The 24926-nt window shown below is 38.1% G+C and overlaps 1 long non-coding RNA gene across 1 annotated transcript in view; it reads right to left on the reverse strand.

Moving 5' to 3' along the window:
* Window positions 1-840: 840 nt before the first annotated feature.
* LOC142861618 (uncharacterized) overlaps window positions 841-24926 on the reverse strand; it is a 49577-nt gene continuing 25491 nt past the window's right edge. Inside the window, exon 4 of the long non-coding RNA XR_012912839.1 lies at window positions 841-2154. This is a non-coding gene — a long non-coding RNA (uncharacterized LOC142861618). The remainder of the gene's footprint in view (window positions 2155-24926) is intronic.

Consider the following 24926-nt stretch of genomic DNA (forward strand, 5'->3'; position numbering starts at 1 on the left):
TGCCCTGTTTGCTTAAGAAGATCCAGTATGGTATACATTCTGCATTTTCATTCCAACTCTGGATGAACCAATGGAGAAAGGCAGTTATGCATTAATCCATATCTAACAAGCATTTATTAGTTGCCTACAGAATAGTGTTTGACAGCCAAACTAGCTAATGGTTTGTGCCATTTGAGCACCAACTTCATCATTGGCTAACCCAGTGATAATAAAAGCACCTACCTCTGGATTATTGTGAGGTTTACATGATTTGGTTCACAGGAAGATAACAACATGACTGGTACATAGTAAGCATCACAAATCTTTGTTATATATATTTTTAAACTTCCAGGGGCCAAAGCATTATATAGCTCTGGGAATCAAAATATATCAAAAAATAAGAAAAGACTGAGAAACTGTCACAGACTAGAGGAAACCAAGGAGACACAAAGAATAAAATTCAGGTGTGAAGCCATCTGGATCGGCAGACTCAATATCATCAAAATGTCTATACTACCCAAACTGATCTACAGATTCAATGCAATACCTATTAAAATCCCATCAGCATTCTTCACAGATATAGAAAAAATAATTTTACGCTTCGTATGGAACCAAAGAAGACCCCGAATATCAACAGCAATTCTAGGCAACAAAAACAAAATGGGAGGCATTAATATGCCAGATATCAAACTATACTACAAAGCTGTAGTAATTAAAACAATATGGTATTGGCACAAAAACAGGAATATTGACCAGTGGAACAGATGTGAGAATCCTGATATAAAACCATCCTCATATAGCCATCTCATCTTTGTTTAAATATTTTGTAAAGGACTTTTTAGACCATGCTTTTAAGAGTTAGGATTTTATTCTTTTTGCAGTAGAAAACCATGGATAGATTTTGAGCAGTAGTGTTAACAGGATAAGATCTCTGATCTAGAAAGATCACCTTGATGGCAGTGAAGTAGGAGTGGGAGTGGAGTGGAGTTAGGAGGCTGGTTCCACGTGCAGAAGATGAGGGATGAGGGCTGGGACCCAGCAGACATCACAGAGACACACGGCCGTAACAGAGACGGTGGCGAGTGAGGGGCCCACAGAGGATTGCAGGTAGAGTCAAGACTTGGTGACTCATTGACTTAGCAGCTGGTGGGGAGAGAAAGAGGAGTGGTGAGGATGTCTCTGCGGAATCTGGCCTGATGGGATGGGCCATCTCGAGTGAATTTAGAATAGCGGTTAGTCACCTAGTCCCCTCTGACCCCAAGATTTTGTTTGAGTCAAAACAGGGGCATGTGAAGAAGGAGGCTAAGACAGATTCATTGCTTGGCCTTGGTCAAACAGTTACGTAACCTTTTTTAGCAGCAGCTGAATCCACTACCCTCTTCTTGCCACCGGCTGACTTCATGAGTCACTGCCTCCCTACTGTACTGGCCTCGGAGTCCAGGAATGCTCAGGCAAGCCTTTACCCCTCTCTGTTAAAAGTTCCCATTGAAATCACCAGTTCCCCACACCAGGCGGTGAGTTTCTCAAGGTCACCGATTGGGTGCTGTTCATCACCATCGACGTCTGTAACGGGCAGGTGCTCAATGCAGTGTGAGAAGGGACGCACGGTGAGTGGGCCACGCAATGGGATGGTGACAAACCTTACATGATAGCTCATACCGTGTGGTTGGTGGAGGTTTTCAAACCACCTTTCCAGTTGCCCATTGTTTGGAGTCAGTGTTGAGGAAATGGTGTGAGGTTGGAGAGAGAACGAACTGCGTTAGCTTTCTTCCAAGTGGGGCCTCTGGGTTGGCTCTACCCCTAGGAGGAAACCAGAGGCCAATCTTCTGCCCGTAGATGTGAGTCACAATCCTCCTCTGTCCTGTTCTGCACCGAGGACCGGGGCTGTTTCCACTGCTGGGTCGCCAGGCCCAGGTATTCCCAACATCAGCAGCAGCACAGCCTTCCTGCTCCCCATCTCTCAGCAGATTTCTTGGTCTTTTAGCAGTTCACTCAGAGGCAGCGAGGAGCCCCTGCTCTGCGGGCTCTGGCGTGCTTCTGCAGTGTTTCTGTGTCCCCTCCGGCTGGCATTCAGTCATCGGCACCATCCTGTTCTCTGGGAGGTGATCTTTTGTTGGAGAGCTCCCCAGTGTCTGTTGTTATGTTTGAGACTGACTTTTGTTCCAGACTAGTGGGCTGGGGAGACAAGACTGCACTAAGTGATACAACATGAACAGCATGCTTGTAACATCTCCCAATCTTTTCTCTCCCCCTTCTTTGCTGCGGAGCTTTAAGCAAACTCTCTCCTCTTGTCTCTTCCCCCTGTGTTCTCATCCACCTATGAAAGCTCAGGAGTTCTGCCTTGCTTTTGGAATTGTAGTCTGTAGAGAAATGTCAACCAAGTGGACACGACTGTATACATCCTCATGCTTTTTCATCTACCTTCCCACCTCCTTCACACTCACCCTTTCCTTCTAACCTTTCCACCTGGACTGCCATCTCATGACAGAAAGCATATATTCTATTTTATTCATCCATGTCACTTTCTTCCCTATGGACATGCCATAGGTGGATGGTATGCTTACTGACATCAGTAGGAATTTTTCCATTCAGGACACACATCTCTGTTTTTCTGGGAATAGAAAGTCAAAATTTTGGCAGCTAAATAACATGGTTAACGTGGGTGCATCATTTCCAGTAATTATGGCACCACAGGCCCTGCTCCTTAATTAAGCCAACAACTAGTCCTCTATCTGGGGCCCAATTTCTTGCCCTTCTCATGTTGTCAAAAAAAGTCCTCCAACAGCTCCTTTTGAACTGAAAATTATTATGCTTTACGATCAAGCCAAAGAAAAATTTATTTTGGAAAGTTTGAATCAAATTTTCTGAGTTACTCATGAAGGAAAAGGTCATGAAGATGCAGTATTTCTAACTTTGGTTTAATGAAGAAAAAAGTTACTCAGCCTTTGGAATTCCCTCCATTCAAAAATCATTCATTTTTTAAAAAAACGAATCTGAACTTTTTATGCCCTAGGATTCCCATAACAAAATAGTTGTAAGTTATAACAGAATGATACTTAACATGTTCAAGTGCATGAATAGACCCCCTGGTTATGTACCAGTTAATTCATAATACTAATTGGTCATCTCCTAGTTATGCATATTATTGGCTAGGGATATAGATGGTATAAATAATGGTCAATTCCATAGTCATGTATGTCTACTATCAGAGTCTTACATTGTGAAAATGTACAATTTCTTCAATGACTATGGAGCCACATTATAAAATTGAACTCAATGATGCATTTTATTGTTTCCTAAATTTTCTGTTAAGAATTAATTGTTATAATAAATCTTATTTAAAAGTTGATTCATGCCACATTATTAAAGTGTTCCCTTATTCTGCTCAAGTTTCCCTACTCTAAACTATCCCAATGCATGATGGAAATGAGCAGAAGATACAAATTATGAACCAAACATGTGCTTTAGCAATCTAGCTGTATTTGTAATTTCACGTTCCCTTAGGTTGTAGGAAGTAATTAAGGCTTTCCCTTAAAAGGCCACCTGGGGATTGCATGGACTCCAGAAGTAAACTGTGAATAGAGCCATCAAATGACATTATCAGATTCTTTAATTCTATCAAAAAGAACGTAAAATATGAATCGCTGAAGGTAACTCACAAGGAGAAAAATCTACTTATAGAAAATCAACACTAGGTTCGCATAGCTCTGTACCTATATAAATCTTAATGTCTTCTTAGCTTGAGCTTGACTTTAAGAGCTGTCTCAGACACCCGAGGTGCGAGTAGCTCAGGTAAAAGCCTGGGAATCTAGACTGCTCATTCCCAGCTGAGTGCAGCTCCGAGGTTGTGGCCGAGGCAGTGGTCTCAATTTCAGCCAGCCGACACCTTGCAGAAACACAAGCCCAGCTCTGCCAGATTCTTCTTTTCAAGAAAACTAGAAAGTCTAGATTTTTACATGAATGCTCACAATTTTTAAATGTCGGTAGCCAATAAGAATTTTTTTGCGCAGTGGGGAGACCAAACAAAACACAACTGGGTGCCAGATGTGTGGCTCAAAGGCCAACAGTGTGCAATGTCCAATTTATATTAAATATAGTTCGTCGTAACTAAATATAGCCTGTGTTCCCAAATACATAAAATATTATTTTAAATGTGCTTTTATAAGAGTGCTTAAACTTTTTCTGCCTCAACTAAAAATCGTTCATGTTTTTCTTCCTGTTAACAATCTCAAGTATAATTCAAAGTCTTTAATTTGTGGGTTTTAATCTTCTACTTTTGCTTACATTTTCTTAGCAATTTGGAAGGGTGCTTCATACTGTTTTACAACATAGTTTCCACTTCTAACAACAACAAAGATATGTTTTTCACTCCTTGTTTTCCCTGGTTTTAAGGGGGGGGGAAAGCCCTCCTTATTTTCTTTCCTAACAATGATTAACATCATCATTGATGTCAATAGAACCACGAAGGGAAAAAAAGGGGTTAAATTAAATTTCTTTAACGTTTAGTTTTTCCACCGAGACAGACGTGAATATTCTGAAAAGTGGTTAGGCTGTTTAAAAAATACAGAAAGAATGCTGTTGTTGGTTCAACACCAGGCGCTTTGGTGAAGCGATAAGATTTTTAAAAAGCTAAGCTTTTCACCAGGTGTATGACACCATTTCACATAGCCATTTGGGTTTAAATGGAATGAAACTGGGAAAAGAATGCATTTTGCATTTGTAATTCAGTTAAATAGCTGCAACACATGAATTGGTCTGCTGGTAGTTCCCCATATGTTCCCTTAGTCATTTTAACATTTTCTCCACAACCACTAAAAATGATCACTTTTCTATGAAGTTTAACCTCTTATTCTTAAATCTGGTAATTAAGCTTTTTTTATATATCTATAATTACTATTACCCCTGCAGTTATAAACAACACTCTGAAAATTATTCATCGGGTGCTTGTCATCATCAAATAATATTCATGGTGTACCTCGGGACGTATCACTCTTCCGTGACAGTGCACAAAATCTTAAACACCAGCAAATCCTCATTTAAGAAAGGGAAAGGCAACTTCCCCTTTCTGGTGTACACACTAGACTCTGTGATGTGGCCCCTTATGTCATCAAGCCATGAAGGAAAAATGAGTGTATGCAATTCCCAGAGGGAATTACTTTTATTTTGCATTTCAATTACTTGTGGCTTTATTTGAAAAACTCAACAATTGATGTCATAAACAGTATGTCCAAATTATTTACTTGAATATTATAATTTTCAATTGCCATATTTACATATTATATACAATCTCATAAATGTCAATATCAGGTTCTTGGACCTGCCTTCTCAGAACCTATGAAAATAATTCCATCAGTTCATCATCAGCAAGGGCATGACTAATATTTGGGCTCCATGATTCAGAAGTGGCTCCAACTAGGAAAACAGCATATACATTTCTGGTTTTCCCAATCACTAGGTTCAATGCCTTGGAGTCAGATTTGAATCTTCTCTTCCTTTCCTCCAACATCCAATCAGTGGTCAAATCTAACTCTACTTCCACAGTGTTGGATGCATTTATCTCTCACTCTCCTTTGCTGGCATTTCCACCACACTAGTTCAGAATCTGTTACCATTTGAATGAGATCATTTGATATGTCTGGATACACATGCCTGGAGCCCAGTTCCAACCTCAAGTCATGACTAAGTGATGGGTAGTGGAGTCACTATGAAGGAATCTCCAGGCCCAGAGTGGCGATGACAATTGAGAGGATCCTGGGGGCACTCTGGAATGAGTCAGGCTTAAGGAATGTCTCTGGGAGAGAAATCTCATTTCTCCCAGGGCCTGTCCTACATAACCTCATCCTTTAAAAGGATCCACATGGACTGAGACCCTTTGCCAGGGTAAAATGGGGGTAATTTTCATCTGCTGTCACTGGGGACAGGGAAGAGTATGTGGAATAAGTTGAAGGGAGCACCCAGGGCAGGGGGCTTTTGCCCTGCTCCTTGTTTCAGATTTACCTATGCTGTAGCTGCCTTGAAATCAGCCTGTAGTCTCAGCATGGATGGAGCCCAAAGTTCCAAAGTTCCCTAGAGGACTTAAAAGCTTAGTGGAAAAGGGTGAAATGCCCAGGGACAAGGCATAATGAGATGGAGTGGGATCCTTTTAGTGGAAGGTGGGGGTCACCACCCAACCAGAGACCAGAGAGAAGGTGTGGCAGAGATGCAATGGGTCTGATGATCAGCAAAAGCCATATAGCTATATAGCCAGGAAGTGCTATAGAGCCTAAGTTATGCTGAGACCCGCTAAGCCACAGGTCAAGTCAACTGCCAATCCCATTCACCAGAGAAGCCAGGAGAGAGACCAAGGGACATCACCCCAAATACCAGATGGCCTGAAACACTCTGACATTTCTCCCCACCAGGAAGCTGAGTGAGTCACTCACTTCCCCAGCAGACTCCAGGGCCACACTGAAGAGGGCTTGAGAACAGGGAATAAATATTAATATTAATGAGAGGCAATACTTTTTGAGAACTTAACAACACCAAGTCCCATGCAAGATACTTTACTAATATCAGTTCATCTCTCAACAACTTTTAAGGGATTTTAATGTATTAAATATTATTGTCCTCATTTTATTTATGTAGAATCTGGGACCCAGAAAGAATGAGTAATCTGCCTAAGATCACACAGCTACTAAGTGGTAGAACTGGGATTCCAAACAGGCAGTCTGGCTCTGATGGCCTTATTCATAGCCACTCTGCTATGCTGTCCTTCCTTACAAAATAAGAAATCCCTGACACATGGAAACTTACAAAATGACATAGGAAATAAAACATTAGTACAAACACTAGGACCTGGGTAGTGGAGTAACCCTGTGGTTCTCTAGTGGACCCAGCCACCATTTGGAAGAGGGTAGACAGAGATAGAAATGAAGATGACCGCAATCGTGATAAACATATCGAACCCTTTCTACTGTTTAAATGATGGAATTGAACATTTAGTTTCTCTCTTCTCCCCATCTCCAACAGTTGGGGATTCTGACTTGTGAAAAAAGCCAGATCTGTAACTGGCAAAACAAAGACTCTGCATTTTCTCTAGAGTTTCTGAACTGCGCTGTCTGCTCTCCAGGCAATATGATGCGTTGCAAACAGCATGGCTGAAGCGGTCCCATTTGGCCTGGTTGCTCTTGCACACCCCAGATCTCGAGGGCTGCCAAATTATTGTTACCCTAAACGGTCTGAACCAGGAAGGGCACTGCCCAGTGCGTGGGGCAGCCAAGCCTGCCTAATCAGTGCTGCCAGGGACGGCTGCTCACAGGTGCAAGGACCCTGAGGTCACGCTGAAGGGATGAGATTGGGGGTCATTGTCAAAAGTAATGCCTGAGTAATTAGAGTGCCGGAAACTATAAAGTAGGGCTGGGAGCCCAGAGAGAGTTGCAAATTGGGGTAGTCAAATTGGAAGAATTTTCTTATGCCAGGGGCATACCTTAACACTGGCAGAACACTCAAAACATATACGCCAATCACAAAATTGAAGCCCGCCTAACATCCACTGACAGCTTGAATGACCTTAAGCAAAAGCTTACCTTTTCCATGGTTTAATGCCACTTGTGACCCAGTGACAATAATATCTGTCCCCTCATGCTAAAGTAAATGATTTGTTTGTAAAATGCTCTCAGCAACCCATGAAGGAAAAAGGTACTATACTATACTGATATTTTTATGGAGATTACTCACTCTCATTAGTTTCTTAGATGCTTTAACTCCTGCACAAAAAGAATTTAATTTGCCCGGTTTTTCTCTGATTTCAACTCCCCTGTGCCTTACTCTGGGTTCAGGAGAGAGTCTTGAAGAATGGTTTTCAGTGGGAATCAAATCAGGGATCTTTGTCTGAGAGAACAGTTGGACTGGAAATAAACCTCCTTTCTCTTTGGAATAAAAGATCATATTAAATTTTCGAGAAAGGGAAAACAATAAGAACACCCTGGAAACCGAGGACTTTTTAACTGCAAGTTTCATCAAAGCAAGAGCAAGTCGACCCACTAAAATGCTCCTATAGAATGAAGATGGTTAAAGATTTATTGTGAAGAACAAAAACCTGGGGAAAATTGTGTGCCAAGGGGGAGAATTTTGCAATTTAAAATGTGTGTGTGTGCGACATTTGTCAAATTTCACAAAATGTTTCCGTTTTGCCAGGCAGCGTTTACAAAGCCAAACCTTGGAGCTCTGCACAGCACCTAGGCCAAAAGCAATCAACAACCCGAGCCCACACAACAGCACATTAGAAAATATGCCAGCTTCTCTCATATCACGCAGTCAAAGAAATGAAAACCACCATGCTGAATTGCACAACTACTCGAACACAAGAAGGAAACAAAATTGAAAGAAGAAAATCACTTAAAGGGCAAGTTATTATTGACAATTATACATGATTGAGATGTAAACTTCAATTCCTTTTAATATAAAATACAGGCAGACTTGTTTCCTGAGTTTTTATCAATATAGTCATCAGACACCACAAGGAAGTCAAGATTTGCTGTGGCTTGTAGGAAAACTGACATGAGCTCTGGTCATCTGTGCCCTGAGGAATGTCCTAGAACAGTGATCAGCAAACATTTTTTATAAAAAGCCAGATAAAAAATATTTAAGACCTTGTGGCCATAGAGTCTCTGTTGCAACTACTCAAATCTGCTGCTATATGACACATAGATGAATAAGAATAGCTGTTCCAATAAAACTTTATTTCCAAAATCAAGTAGCATAGACCTTAGTTTTCAAAGTTCTGCCCTAGAAAATCTGATAAGATACTTAGATACTAGAACAAGAATAAGCTTTACTGATATTTGGGGGAAAATGTAATTATTTCAAATCTATGTAATTGTAATCTAGTGTAAATTTATCTCATCTAATTCTACTTCACATTTTAATATAAGAACCATAATATGGAGTAGATAAGATTCTAAATTCTCTAGTAAATTTCTGCTTTTGTTTCACTCTCCGACTTACATGATTCCTTTGCAAAAGATACTCCCCTAAGCAAATGGGTAGCAAGTATCTCTTCTTTCTCCCACAGATATTCATTTATAAATCAGTGTTACCTTCTCTGAATTCCTACAGCCTGATATTGTGCCTAATATATAGTAGCACGAAAACTAAGTGACTGCAGGCCTGTTTCATTCTTTCACTCAAAAAATAACCAGAATTAGAATCCTAAAATATACTTGAGAAATAGCTGCAAAGTTTAGAGGGAAAAAGATGTGGGTTCTCCATTTCTATTCCCAATAACTCAATAAAGCCATTTACAGACATTCAAGGACTCAGAAAATGTGCCACCCACAAAGCCTTTCTAAAATCTTATTGAAGAGTATGTGCCAGAAAAATTAAAAAGGAATCCAAGGAGGAGGAAAGGCATAAGAGTGAAGAAACAATGATAAGTTAAGAATACATAAAATTTATGGTTAGATCAAAATAATGGTTCATACAGTGGTATTAATACTTTTAAGTATTAGTCCAATTATTAAGAAACAGTTCCTTATAAAATAGAGGCAAGATGTAAAAGAAATCAATACAAGGTTGAAATAAAATTTCTGCCTATGTCAAAACAGCAGAGACAGTAGAGTAGAAAAGAAGAGGCAACATTTAGGTCTTGTTTAAGGAGAAGGCAAAAGATACTAATGCTAGAAACTGATAAAAAAGGAGTATGTTTAAATATGTTATTAAAAAATAAGCATAAGCCCTGCATGAGTAGCAGTAGTATATATACCCTTCAAATCAGTAAACGAAAAAATAATAAAGAGAATTCGATCACACCAGGAAAGAGTAAAAACTAATTTACATAAAAATAGGAAACCAAACAGGGATGCCAGAATGAGACCAAATGTTTCCATTTTTCTAGTAAATGGCAACAGATAAATCTCCCAATTTAAAGACACAGAATTTCAGATTACATTTTTCTTTAAGCAAAACCCAGGTATATCTGTTTCCAAGAGATACGTCTAGAACAAAATGATTCCGAAAGATCAAATATAAAGGATGAACAAAGATATAGTAGGCAAATGCTCATAATAGAAAGCAGGAATGGGAGTTAGTCAAGGCAAGAAGCATTAAATAAGACAAAGACTATATAACCCATAAAGAAGATATAAACTCAGTGTATTTAATATTCAACTGTCAAACTACATTTAAAAAAAAATCTGAAATCCAAAAAGCAATTGACAAATTTAATATCATAATGAAAAATTTTAATATTCCTCTCTCAGAAATTGATAGAAGAATCACATCCCAAAAAGGAGAATTTGAATAGCATAATTAACATGCTTGATTTAATAAATATATGGACAGCTTCCTAACAAAGCAGAATAAACACTCTTTTCAAATATCCATTGCATAGTCATAAAACTGATGATATATTAGACCAGAAAAATATTCTTAGAATATTTTTAATAGTAGAAATCATGCAAACCACATTCTATAGCTATTAAGCAATAAAATAAGACATAACAGAATATGACAAAATTAAAATGTATCCATTAGAAATAGGAAAAATCTTCTAAATTAGATTTTGGTTAAAAAGAAATTTTTAAATGATACTATAGACTATTTATAAAGTAATAATACTGAGAACACTACACATCAACATTTGGGGCATTTGAGATTTCATGGAAAGCAAGAAAGGGCTAAAAATAAGTGAACTAAATGCACATTCTAGAAGCTGCATAAGAACAAATGAGCCTCCTAACCAAAATCAATAAACAAAACAAGTTAATACAAAATGTGGGTATAGAGACTTAAAATATAAAAGAAAATAATTCGTTTACTTGGTTGATAAAAACAAAGGATTATTAGTTGAAGAGAGATTAACCTATAGCAAATATAATCAAGGAAAAATGAAAACATGTAAGTAATATAATAAATAATATTAGAAATGAGAACAGAGGTTTACGAACAGGTATAATAAATTTTAAAACCTTAAGAGAACACTGTATAAAGTTTAAGTAAATGTACTTGAAAATATAAATAAAATGAATCATTTTCTAAGATAATGCATATACTCAAAATTTGGTCAAGAAAGGTTTAAAAAAAAATCTAACTAGACCAATAACCATAAAAGGCATTTAAAATATTGTCAAGGATCAATCCCCTTCCTGGTGTTAGTTTTACTGACCCTCCAAAACCAGATAATTTTTATTATTTGAGATATTTCACAGCAAAAAAAACCATATCCCAACTCATATCACTCATATCACAAGGTAAGCACAACCTTAATAGCAAAATCAGAGAACAGGAAAGAAAACTATTCATCAGTCTAACTCATGAATATTAATGTAAAAAGTCATAAATAGTATATTACTAAATTGAATTTAGTGTGATATTAAAATACAAAACAAGCCAGGTGCAGTGGCTTACGCCTGTAATCCCAGCATTCTGGGAGGCAGAGGTGGGAGGATTGCTTGAAGTCAGGAGTTTGAGAACAACCTGAGCAAGAGCAAGACTCTGTCTCTACTAAAAATAGAAAAATTATCCCAGCATGGTGGTCCATGACTGTAATATCAGCTACTCAGGATGCTGAGGCAGGAGAATCACTTGAGCGCAGGAGTTTGAGGTTTCTGTGAGTTGGGCTGATGCCCCGGCACTCTAGCTAGCCCAGGTGACAGAGCGAGACTCCATCTCAAAAAAAATAAAATAAAATACAAAACATAGTGATCAAGGAAGGTTTATCCTAGAACCATGAGGATGGTTCAAAATTAAGAAAATAAGAATGCAATTTAGCACCTTAAATTAAAGATAAAAATTAAAATTATCTAAATCTATGCTGATACATTACAGGATAAAACTCAATATTTTTTTCTAATTGTAGCAAAAACCTTCCTTAGTGGATGAAGTCTATCAACCAGAAACCTATAGCTACCATCACACTTGCTGGTGAACATTAAACATACTCTCACTCAAGAAAAAGACAAGAAGGCCAGGCATGGTGGCTCACACCTGTAATCCTAGCACTCTGGGAGGCCAAGGTGGGAGGATTGCTTGAACTCAGGAGTTCGAGACCAGTTCGAGCAAGAGTGAGACCCCGTCTCTACTATAAATAGAAAGAAATTAGCCAAACAACTAAAAATAGAAAAAATTAGCTAGGCACGATGGCAGGTGCCTGTAGTCCCAGCTACTTGGGAGGCTGAGGCAGGAGGATCACTTGAGCCCAGGAGTTTGAGGTTGCTGTGAGCTAGGCTGATGCCACGGCACTCTAGCCCGGGGAAAAGCATGAGATTCTGTGTCAAATAAAAAAGAGACAAGAACGGCTATTATGACTACTACTAAGGAATACTATTCACTAGGCACCAGCCAAGACAATAAGACATGAGCAATAAATGACACAAATATTAGAATTAAAAAGACAATAATTTCATTTTTTGTGGACAATATAATTATCTAACACAATTAAAAAATCCAAGAGAAGCAATGGAACAATATTAAAATAAATAAGAAAGTTTGGTTACATTATCAGATAAAACACCAAAATTCAAAATCAATCTTTTCTCAACTCCAAAAATAATTAATAAGAAAATATAATTAGTAAAACTTCATTAAAAGACCAACAGAACCATTACAAAAACTGGTAAGAACTAATAAACTGATAAGAAATACGTAAGACATTGATGAAAATCATAAAACTTTAGTCAGGGCCATAAAAAATTTTTGAATAAAAAGAGAAATCAATCATGATCATAGATGGTAAACACCATACCATAAAGCTACCAGTTATTCCCAAATGAGTCTATACCTTTATTGCTCAAAATTCCAATTGACAGGTTTACCCTAAAAATCAACCTGAACAGAAAATAAGCAAGAATAGCCATGACATTTTTGAAAAATAAATACATTTTAAAAACAAGATGAAAACTTACTACAAAGCCATGATAATCAAAACAATATGGCACTGACATAAAGAAAGATATATAGACCAATGTGACACAAGAGAGAGCCCAGCATTAAACTCTCAAAAATATGGTCAAATGAACTTCAGCAAAGCTGCCATGACTATTCAATGGGGACCAGACAGTCTTTTCAACAAATAGTGTTGGGAAAACTGGATATCCACATGCAAAAATATTAAGTTGAATCCTTGCCTTAATTGTACACACAAATTGCCTCAAAATGGATCAAAGACCTAAACACAAGAGCTAAAGCTTTGTCCAATGGGGGTAGGAGCCTTCTGATCTCCTACTGTGTGGGACTCTAATATGGTCCCTTGAAGAAGGATTCTCTTTCTTGCCTGATGATGGACCAGGAGCTGTCATTTGAAGCTGGCAACCTTCAAGTTCATCTCTTAGACCCGCTTTAACCTCTTGGTCCTCAACCCTGTGTTCAGCGTCATTTTTCCCCCCAGGATTTCTTAACCTTGGCACTACTGACATTTCAGCGGAATGGTTCTTGGTTGTGTGGGGGTAGGAGGAGGATTGGGAGGGGCTGTCCTGTGCACTGTAGGATGTTTAGCAGCATCCCTGGCCCTTACCCACTAGCTGCCAGCAGCACTTTTCCCCTAGTTGTAACAACCAGAAATGTCTCCAGAAGTGGCCAAGCGTCCACAGGGGAGCAAAATTGCCCTAGTTGAAAACCACTGGGCCCAATTCACCTGGATGAGAGACCTTGACCAAGATAAACTGTACAAACTTTCACTCAACTACTTAATTTAGCAGCTACTAAGAGAAGCTATTATACACCGACACACACACAAAAAATCACTTAACATGCAAACGTGGATTATTTTTGTTCCATCACTCTAAGTCTTACCTTTAGAAATAAAATCTCTAAAGAGGGCTGGGCACAATGGCTCACACCTGTAATCCTAGCACTCTGTAATCTCTCCAAGGCAGGAGAATCGCTTGAGCTCAGGAGTTTGAGACCAGCCTGAGAAAGAGCAAGACCCCGTCTCTACTAAAAATAGAAAAACTAGCCAGGCATGATGGTGCACCCCTACTTGGACGGCTGAGGCAGGAAGATCACTTGAGCTCAGGAGTCTGAGGCTGCAATGAGCTATGATGATGTCACTGCACTCTAGCCTGGGCTACAGAGTGAGACTCTGTCTCAAAAAAAAAAAAACTCTAAAAAAGGAAACCACATTCTTTTTATTAAAAGTAAGAATAGAACCCATTGTTTCTTGAATGCTACCAATCTGCCCTAGGATGTGGGAAGATGGAAGGAAAACCTTTCTTAGCCTATAAATCCACTGGGATTGCAAAAAAGAAAATCCTGTGTGGTTAAGAAAGGAAACAAGTACAAACGCCTGAAAGCCCAAACGTAATTTACACACGTAGGTTTTACAGATTCCTTCTTTGCCCTAGGTCAAATCTTCAGGAATCATACAAAAATTTAGAAGATAAAGTCCTAGCTGGCGTGGCTTATAACATATAACAAACAACATACAAAAGAGAAGCAGCTACACACATTTTTAAAAGGCCCTCTGAGTACCAGAGTTTTCTGGGTTGTTTTTTTGTTTTGTTTTGTTTTTTTTTTAATTGTAAACCACAGGGCATATTTACCAGGTAGTGGTAAATGCTCTAGTTTTAACACCTCTTCCAAGAATCTAGAATAAGATTATTTATTTGTTTCTTAAAGCCATTGCCCTATATTTGTGAGAAACAGAATCGAGAGCTATGGACTTTATAGGGCCGCAGACCAAAGATGGGGGTAAGGGGGGGGGTAACATTTTTACATGGAGAATGGTGATAAGGTCATCTCAGACTTACGGGAAGTCACAAGTTGTTTTTAAGCTCCACATGGCAGCTGTTTCAGTTTATTGAAAGTGGACATTATTTACACCATGTTCATACATAAATACAAGCGGTGTTTCCCCAGCACCTGTGGCAGATGTTTAAGGGGAAAAACTGAGCTCACATAACCTCAAGAATCATAAACATGCCAACCTTTCCCAAAAGAATACCTCCGTTTATGGCCAGTCTGGCCTCCCGTTTCATACGGGATCTCTTATCATGATTTGAACTTTGATGAACTGGCTCGTAACCCACCTTTGGCAATGAAACTGTCAGGTCTTATAAGTTAAATAAGTTCAATCTTGGTCAGTGCCTGAATGGACACACTCCAAGGAAAATCAGAGTGTTGTCTTAGAAAGCAGTGACTCAGAAAGAGGTTTGTGAGCCTCTGAACTTGTTCAGAACTCAGTTCCTGGCTACCGGGAGGGGAAAAAAAATACCAACAAAACAGAGCTGCAGATGATCCTTGCTTTAAGGGGAGAGTTCTCAAGGTGCTTTCCCCAGGGTCCTCAAGACAACACGTGGACTCTTGAAATTTCAGTGTTTGTAATATGCCGGTACTTATTTTTTGGTTCCTGACATAAAATGATGATCTGCCTGTTGCCGGTACTTATTTTTTGGTTCCTGGCATAAAATGATGATCTGCCTGTTGCATTCTTCTTTGGTCTCTCATTTAAAACTTCTTTTTCTTCTCATTTTCTTAATTTGATCTTGATCTGATTGGTTGGTTTATCTGATTTTGTTTTGGTAATTAGGAGTCGACAGTGAAGAGAAGGAATTATATGGGTTCATCATTTATGTTTTGGGGGAGGGCAGAGAGGTGCAAGTGTGGCTTGGCCATGCTGAAATGGTTTGCAGGTCAATACATTTGAAGGTCATTTCTCCAGTGCAATGGAACTCTTGGGGTGAAAGCACCAAGGGTTCTTTCTGTGGTCATTGAAACCTATCTGATGTAATACAATGTGGCATGATATGGCATCTCCAGGATAATATTTTGATGCCTATACTGATATCTTTACAGAGTTTTGGGCGGTAACTGAACTAGCCACATGTCTTCCAGGGTACATCAAAGTGAATATTTATCATCATCAAAGATGGCATATTAGTTGATAATGGAGCATCTATAGCTAATGAACTTTTTCTTTTTCCAGGCTCTTTTCCTCAAGTCCCCCCTCCTGGACATCTCTCCTCAGAATCCTTCCTCCTATTAAAAGTAAGGTACTCACTAATACTTGTTAAAACATGATAGAGAAGGCTTTATTCAGAACCATTGCCAGTGGTATAATATATAAGGACCCTGGCAGTGGGATTTTTCAGTGGAGGAGAGGGATGGACTCAGCTTCAAATACAGCACGGGCAAATGGGAATCTATAATCGAAGGGCAGGGTGGGGGTCAGTGATGGAAAATTACTAACAGGACACATCAGGGGTCAAGGGGGTTCTTGCTGAAGACTGGCCAGTGTGATCAGACACCAGCAGGGATTGGTGGAAGATGAGGGATCCAATCAGATATTGAAGGGATATGGGTGATCATATATCAGATATGCTAAAAAACTTAGTAAGGTTATTGCTAAAACTAGATTTTACAAGGAAGTGCACAGATAGGCCTAGGAGAAGGTTCAGGAGACTGACTAAAGCTTGGTCAAACAAAGAACCTTTGTCACTCCTCAGCAAGCTCACATCCAATGGAGAGAACGCTCCTTTTGCTCCTATTACAAGGAGTGCAACTTTCTTCCAAGGAACCTGGTAGTTCAGCTCTGGCCCAGTTCTGATATGCCTCAGACTGGAACGTGGAAAACACTCGGTTTGAACAAGAGGAGATTAGAGCTGGAAAGGATTTTAGAATCACTTATTACCAGCTCCATCAGCTTATGCATAAGGAAACTGAAGGGGAAATGGTCCAAATTCACCGGCTAATTAGTGTTGAAGCCAAGACTAGAATTCGCATCTTCTGGCTCACGGAGCTTTTACAAACTGCATCACAATCTATAGGGTGTTCATTGAAGAAACACACTTTTCATTATACCCTTCTCCACCTCAGGCGTACAAAGACAGATAAAAATGGATTTTTGTAGCAGTCTCTGATTATTTTAAATTTTAGTGGTCTCGATATAGATATCTTCCTAAACAATTTTTACTCCTCCGATTTAAGGTTCAGTGCCAGTCAGTTGAGACTATTTCCTTCTTGTAGCTTGGAGACTGCTTCTCCTTCCTCCTGTGTGTGTGCGTGCGTGTGTGTGTGTGTGTGTGTGTGTGTGTATACGTGTCTGTATGAGGCTGGGGGTGAGGGAAGGAAGAATAGGGCAATCGCACTCTCAGACAACTCATACTTGAAAGAAAAAACATCCGGTGACTCAAATTCCACTTAGTGAATGGGATATCTCTAGCCAATTTCAAAATATTTGTTTTGCTGCATTCTAAAGAAATATCAACAACAAAGAAAGAAAATAATCAAGGACTTCATTATAGTTTGACAATCACTAAAAGTGAAAATACATATTTAGATTCCTAACAACTTAAGTAAATGTGAACAGGAAATCAGCCAGGAATTGTTTAAAAAGGAAGTTGGTGGGTGAGAGAAAGATGGCCATGGCGACTATAAAGCTCTGTGCAGCCCTTAATATCACTAAGAAAAACGATTTGACTTCCCCCTCACATTTTTCTGTGTTTTTCTTTCAAGGCTTCTCGTGATATTCTTTGGAACCTGACTGCTTTAACACAATTGCTGGAAGAAAGGCAAAGAGCCCTACCCAACCCACAGGGATGGCCCTGAGTATCAGTTCAAATTAGTAACATACAATTAATCCTATGCCATGGTGACCCTAAGACATCAGATATTTTTCTTTTTGGTCTTGCATTAAACCTCTCCCCTATTTACATGTGGTTTGTTGGAGAGAAAAGTCAAAAGTGTTAAAAGAAAAACATCAGATAAATTCAATTTTGCAGAGTTTATTTGACCAAAGAACAACTTATGAGTTGGGCAGCACTGAGAACCTCCACCCAGCAACATGTGGGCATGGAGTATATGTAGACAGAAAAAGGAAGTTGCATAAAGAGGCAGTTTGATTGGTCATAGCTCAGCATTTGCCTTCTATGGGCATGGTCTGATCAGTTAGCAGCCTGTGATTGGCTGAAGCTCAGCTGCTTGTTAGGAGAATATACTCCTTAGTTAGGTTGCATCTTGTTTACATGCTTAGTTAGCTTTTGCAGTTTGCTACACACAGTGGCAGCTCTAAGCCAAATTAATTATTAATTTAATAATTCTCACCCTTTCAGCCAGCCTTTCAATTTGGAGAGAGTCACCAAAACCTTGGGCATTAATACCACTCTGTCACCATCATAAGGCAGTTGTTTGGTCTCAGTATGAAACTGATAATTCACAGTGTCAAGTCAGTTGGAGGATTCTTTATGTTCTCTTCATGTTTTTGTTATTCTAACCCTAGTGAGACCATTTGACATATAACGGATGGCTACCTATGAGCATTTAAGACTCTTGAGAGGATGCGGCACACCAGGGAGACTATTCTGATGGCTATGAAGAGCATAATACTAAGAGGTTGAAGTATACTCCTTAACAGGAGCTCCCACAAATTGAACCTATCAAAATCAAATACATCAAAAATGAACCAGAAAAGAAATCTACTTGTTTTAATCAAGTAGCTTGTTTGTTGATTTCTTGCAACTGAGTTTCTACCATACCAGATGTATTTATCCAAGTGCAGCAGGAGGTGTTAGCTATCACACACACACCCCCTGTTCAGCCAACAGATAGTCCAAAGAAATTATGTTATCTAAAACAACTTCAGCAAGAAAATTTAAAGAAGTTTGCTGGGCAACTATCGCCTTTGCAGTAGAGTCAACTATAGTAGCTAATGTTTGAGACAGATTTCTAATCACAATTTTATTTATATTTGTGCCAAGCACAAATATACCAAAATATGCCCATTTAGAGGGGATATATGCCTTTTGGAAAATTCCTCTTTATCCCATAGCATAAATTAAGATGGGTAGACCAATGTTCAGTTTCCAATTAGTTACAGAGTGACAGTGGTACCATTAGAATCCCTAATCCATGTTGGCCCCTTATTTTCCACTTATTGAGACACAAAGGTGCCCACATATATGGTGGTTGTTAAATCTTGCGTAGATAAAAATGTATCCTAGACAGTCACAATAGACAGTTCCCTGTGGGATGCCTTATGCACTAGGGGTCACTGTAGGGAAGCACTAGTAATATTTGTCTAAGGCTCCATCACTGAATCATTACAGGGTTGGAGGCTACTGACAATTAGGGGATTGCGGTTATAGATTTGTTTACAAACTGTGGAATTATCTTTCATTTGGTTGTCTTATTCAGTTTCTGGAATAATTTAACCGCAAAACTCTCACTATAGGTTTTGCCTGCTCTTAAATTTAAACAAAGAATCTAAATATATGAATATAAAAGCCTAGCCTCATAGAAAGGGCCAGATGTGCAATTTGAACAGATAGTCATACTTGGAATATCAGTGAAAATCGTTGCAGGGTGACCCTGGGAATCTCTAAGATCAGGTACAGATTTAGGTTTAACACGACATGTTCAACATTCAGTTAAGGTCCCTACAGAAGCTATTGATTAGTAAATCTTAATTATATTATCTTACTATCATTTATAAACAGAAAAAAAATGAAGGAAAAGAGGAAAGGGGGCAAAATTTTCATGGTGACAGAGGAGAGATGCCTTGGTCTACGATCTTGGGAAACCTGTCCATATTTGGCATGCCATCCGTTTCTGAGGGTGAACCTCCTTCATCAGTTTTACCTGGAGGTCTCCAATGAGCCTCCAAGAATCTGGAGGGGTCCTCTTGAGTTGAGAGACATGGATTCAAGACTCGAGGCCCTTAAGTTTTGCCACAGAGAACTTAGTATGGTCCCTTCCAATTGAGTTCAAAGGCAGTCTTTGTCTGGTGTCATTTCTGAAAGACCCAATGTCTGGGTTCTAGATTTAAAAAGCTCTGGTTGTCATGAATTGGTGGGTTACAAAGGGCTTCTTTTACCTGGTGACATTATACTTCGGCATAGTGCATTAAAGTCTTGAAATATTGAGTCATGTCAGAGCTTATAAGAGCAGGCAATGTATGAAGTTCTATTATTAGGGACATAGGCCTTCCAGTAAGGGGTCAATCTGTGTTTTTTACCAGGGACAGAACTGATTGCCATCAATTGACAATATCTTTGATTAAGGCAATCCAATCAATTCAGTTATCTTTGCTTAATGTCATTGTGTTTGTAATACCTTATTTAACTATTTTACAATTTGTCTAGTGAAATGAGTACTTCTATCACTGGAGATTTCTACAAGAATGCCCCATAAGGAAAACACATTTTCTATTAATAATAACCATTTTGCTACTATTGTAGCACTGGTCTTCCTGCATGGGAAACCTTCTATACAATCAGACTTTCACTGAAGGTAGCAACTGAAGGGAATCCATCTGTGAAATGTTCAAACAATTTAGCAGTTGCTAAAAACATACCCCTCTTCAGGTTTATATTGTCTTACTAGAATTACGAATTTAACAAACCAAACATTGGTTATAAACCATTCAGCAATTTTAAAACATTCACCATACCAGTTATTTTTCATAATTTTTATCATCTTATCTACTCCACACTGAGTCAGAGAATGCAGAGCTTTTAATAATGGAAGCTTTGAGGACTCAGGAAGGACCAGGCAGCTGCCCAGGTTCTCCATGGGTCCATGACTAACACTGAATTTACATCTTCTTAAATACTAGATTTGTTTCTCCAATTAAGGTGCATAGTACTGTTTATTAAATAGGTTATCATAGGTAATTTGACTATGATCAATCTTATGGAGATCATTCAATTTGCATATAACAATTTCAGTACTGGCTGCCTTATCATGAACATATGCCAAACCATTTTCTTGGTATTCAATTAATTCTTGTTCTGCCTGATGTTGGGTTAACAGTTTTATGAAACCAACCAGGTTTTTTATTAGAGTTTGGGAGATTCTTACCCAGTCCAATTGTTTGATCAGATTTCTAGGAATTTCATATAATTTCTGGAACACATTATTAACATGTCCAAACAAATATAACAAAAAGAAGGTTTGGCATTTATTATTTTTGATAATATTTCCCACCCAATTTAATATATCAAATCAGCCAAATCAATTTAATATATCTCTTTGTATGAAGACAGATATCCTTTTGAGATGCTCCAGGGATCCACTTGAATGTCCCTAAATTAATTTGAGGTCAAGATAAAGAACTAATTTAGATTCTGATTTTGGGAAGCTTGTAAAAATTATCAAGGGTTTAAAACACTTGATCAAAATGGGATCACAGGTCACTGTAGAAAATAATGGTCATTCATTTAATCATGCTGATAATTTTAAAACTTCAAAGGTGAATACAGAAAGTTACATAGTTACAGAAAAACTTCAGCTATTTAACAGAGGAGACTGAATTTTCTTAAGTGACCTAAAACCTAATAAAGACAATAAGAAGCACAGAAAATTATCTTGATAAAACACAGAATCTTTGTTTCCTAGGCCAATTACCTAAGAGGTAAAGAAAAACCTTTCACAAGGTTCCTATAGTATTGGTCTGCTCCTAGTAAGAGTATTATTGTTTTAACAGAAATTACCAAGTTCTAGTTTTATATCAATGTGCTTTTGATACTAATACTCAATTTTTAGAAAAACTTATAAATAATTCCCTTCTAATTTTAGCCAGCTTGATCACACATAAAATTCCTTTCACAAAATTCATCTTCCACAAACCTGCTGCAATTTTCTTATCCATTCAGGTTTTTTGTCCTATACTTTTCCTCTTTCTCATTTTGAAACAACTGGTCATTCTACTTTAGGACAAAAATTACTCTCTTTGTCCCTCAACAAAATAAAATATCCTTACACCTTATAGCTTTTCCTTATCAAAAACACATATTAACTTCCTTGTATACTTGCATATATAGTTGTTTCCCTTATTATTTCTAGTAATTTTAGTAACATATATCAATTACAATTTTTAACTCTTAGTGGCCTTAATTTCCAATGTACACTAGGAGCAAACGGTTGTGAACTGTCAAACAGCAATCTGTAGATTGGCAAATCCATGAATTATAATTTCTAGAAGCATGTGCTTTCTCATAGTACGATTTGTCAATGTGTCACAGAACATGTCTACTAACAGTCCCAAGTATATTTAGTCTCTTCATAATAAGAAACTGAGAAGGAAGCAAAGTTTTATCTCTATCTCCTCAGTTTTGCTAGGACTGAGAATTAAATTGTTGTTTGTAAAGATTTCCCTTGGCCTCAACTTTCCATTCTTGATTACAAGAATGTTAAAAACTTCTAGTATAGGGAAGACATAAGAATTTCATCCTACTTACATCTATTTAACCCACTTGATTTTAATAATTATGCTTGGGTTGCTCATGAAGATGAGACATAAAACAGCAGCCATGATATTAAGTTATTTTTCTTGCTGGCAAATTTTGTAGTATAGAGGCAAAATAAGCTTATATTACCAGTAAAGCTAGGTAGGGAAAGTCATGCTTCTCTATTATATTTGATGATGACAGCCCTCAAGATATACCTGTTTTAATCAAACCAACAATATTCTTATTGATATTTACCAAAGATTACCCAAGTCATGTGAATTTGAAAAGTCTTTGGGTTAGTTCTTATTTTTCTAAGAGGATACTTAATTCATACATGCACTTATTTTTCTTTAAGCCAATTAAACAGAGCTCTTTACAATTTAGTTTTGGCAATACCATTAGAAGATAGAAAAAGATCACACATATATATCATACATACAGACATACATAAACATTTAGATAGAAATGGATCTTATAGCTTTCATTCTAAACTTTTAGCCATCTGCCAAGTACAAATATACAGGCATGTTATATGCCTGGACTCATCCTTTGTTTGTTTGTTTGTTTGTTTGTTTGTTTTCAAGATTAAAGGATAGATAAATTAGTTGTGGGTTTTTTCCCCAAAAAAGAATTTTGGGGCATAGCAAAAGTCATGACAACAAGGAAAAGATGGACAGAGTTGGCAAAGTGTATAGTCAGCAGGAGTTTAAGAAGAGGCGTTTCAGTCAGCTGAGAGGTTCCCATGAGAGAAGCAGGATTGAGTAAACACAGAGGACTAATTCTTACAAATGTTTTTCTGAAAATGGTCCAAGTGTTCATTAGACAGGTTCAGACATAGGGACCTCTTGGATTTGATTTAAAACCACCATCATAGAAATATTATTTTTTCTCTCTGAGAGATTTGTGCATTATCATCCTAGGAGTGAAGTCTTTGCGGGATTCTTTTAGTGCGGAAACATTCTAGACCAAAAGGAATGGGTGCATCAGATGGCTGTTGTAAAAGTGGATGATTTCTTTTCCACTGGCCTGGTTGTTTACAATAAAGGCAGACATCTCAGGGCATATGACTCTTAGGTGTGTCCCCTAGGTATGGGTTTAAAATATGTACAAGGAGATACTCTTGGTCTCTGTACCTGTTGTAACTGTAAAGACATGCGCCTGTCTACCTTTTGAAAGAGGTTTCTCATTGTGGCCACTGTAACTCTAAGTTACCTTTGGTAAGTAAGGTTCACCCATTTCTCTAGAAAAGTACAGGTTCTGGGTACATAAAATTCTTGTTCTTGTATATAAAATTAGCTGGAGTTTCAGATAGAGGAGTTCTGGCCTTCTTGGATCCAGATGAACTCATGATTTCCTGTTTTTTATTAATCTTATCTACTTACTGAATCCAGGCCATAACTGGTCAGACAACTGGGGCCTCCCTACAGGACCAAGTTGTTTCTGTAGCAACTTCTGAACCCATTCCAGATCAAAAATGCTCAAATAAATTTAGAGAGCTCAAAATCCAAGTTTATGGAGTTTGAATCTATGACTCATCCATGACTCCAGTTGCTAAAAGAGATTAATAAGCACAGTGGACCCAGTGGGTACCTTTTCTTGGTCATTGAATGTTCCTGAGGGTCACTAGAGATCTATTTCTGATCCCACTTATGATGTAAACCTGTAAAAGAAAAATTTCAGAGAAATTAAGCTTAGCAGAGTTTATTTAAGCAAACAACGATTCAAAATCATCCTCATAACCTCCAACAGGCAATGGTAGTAGGCAGACAATATTTATAGACAGAAAAAGGAAGTGACATACAGAAACAGCTTGATTGGTTACAGCTCCGCATTTGGCAGCCCATGATTGGCTGAAACTCTGGGGCTGTGATTGGCTGAGACTCAGCTACTTGTAAGAATATATTCTAGTTAGATTGTGTTTTGTTTACATAGTAAGTTAGGTTGCAGTTTGCTACATCTGGAGGCTGCTTTAGGTCAAATTTAATTTAATTTAAGACCTTTTCCACTGACGATCAGGAACCATGGGTGCTATTTTAGTTCAGTCCTCCTTACCTGTCTTCTTTTTCATTATCTTTCTCAAAGGAGGTGGCAGGTGGTGCATCTGAAGTCACTTTTTTTAGTGTTGACACTATAAAAAAGAAGGCACTAGATTCCTTTGGTCTATCACATGCAATTTCCATCAGTTAATCTTCTGAACTTATTTTCACATTGACCCCAGAGGTGAATTACAAACCAAAGTGAACTGCAACCCGAAGAAAAGACCTAACTACACGCGGGGAGAAAAAAAGTAGGTCCACATGCCTCATAGGCCAGGAAAAATATTGAGTCCAATTACACCCCATGAATTATTTACACTATTTCTCTTTGCTAAATCTAAGCAAACATTCCACTTGCATCAAATCTACTCCAAGAGTTTTAACTGTTTATTGTAAAATCAAGTGCACAATAGCTCTTTCATAAAACATTTAGCTATATGTTTAGTACTAACAAGTATCACACATATATTATGAATGCTTCCTTATTATAAAGCTAAACATTCAGTGCATGAAACTTTAAGCTCTGTATTCCAAATCATTATGAACAAGATGTTTCCTCTCAGGCAATTTATTCTGGCGATGTAGAACCTTTGAATAAATAGTGACGCTAGTATTTTTAATAGCTGTTTCCCACCACGTATTGCAAAGGAAACATTAACAAGGGCTGAATTCATAACTCATCATTGTACAAGTCCCAGATTTAACAACATTTATGGTGAACTATAAATTATCTTATATGCGAATGTTCTGCCACTCGGATAATTTCATTTGG

Source organism: Microcebus murinus, chromosome 17, assembly GCF_040939455.1.
Source record: "Microcebus murinus isolate Inina chromosome 17, M.murinus_Inina_mat1.0, whole genome shotgun sequence".
In the NCBI taxonomy this organism is placed as follows: domain Eukaryota; kingdom Metazoa; phylum Chordata; class Mammalia; order Primates; family Cheirogaleidae; genus Microcebus; species Microcebus murinus.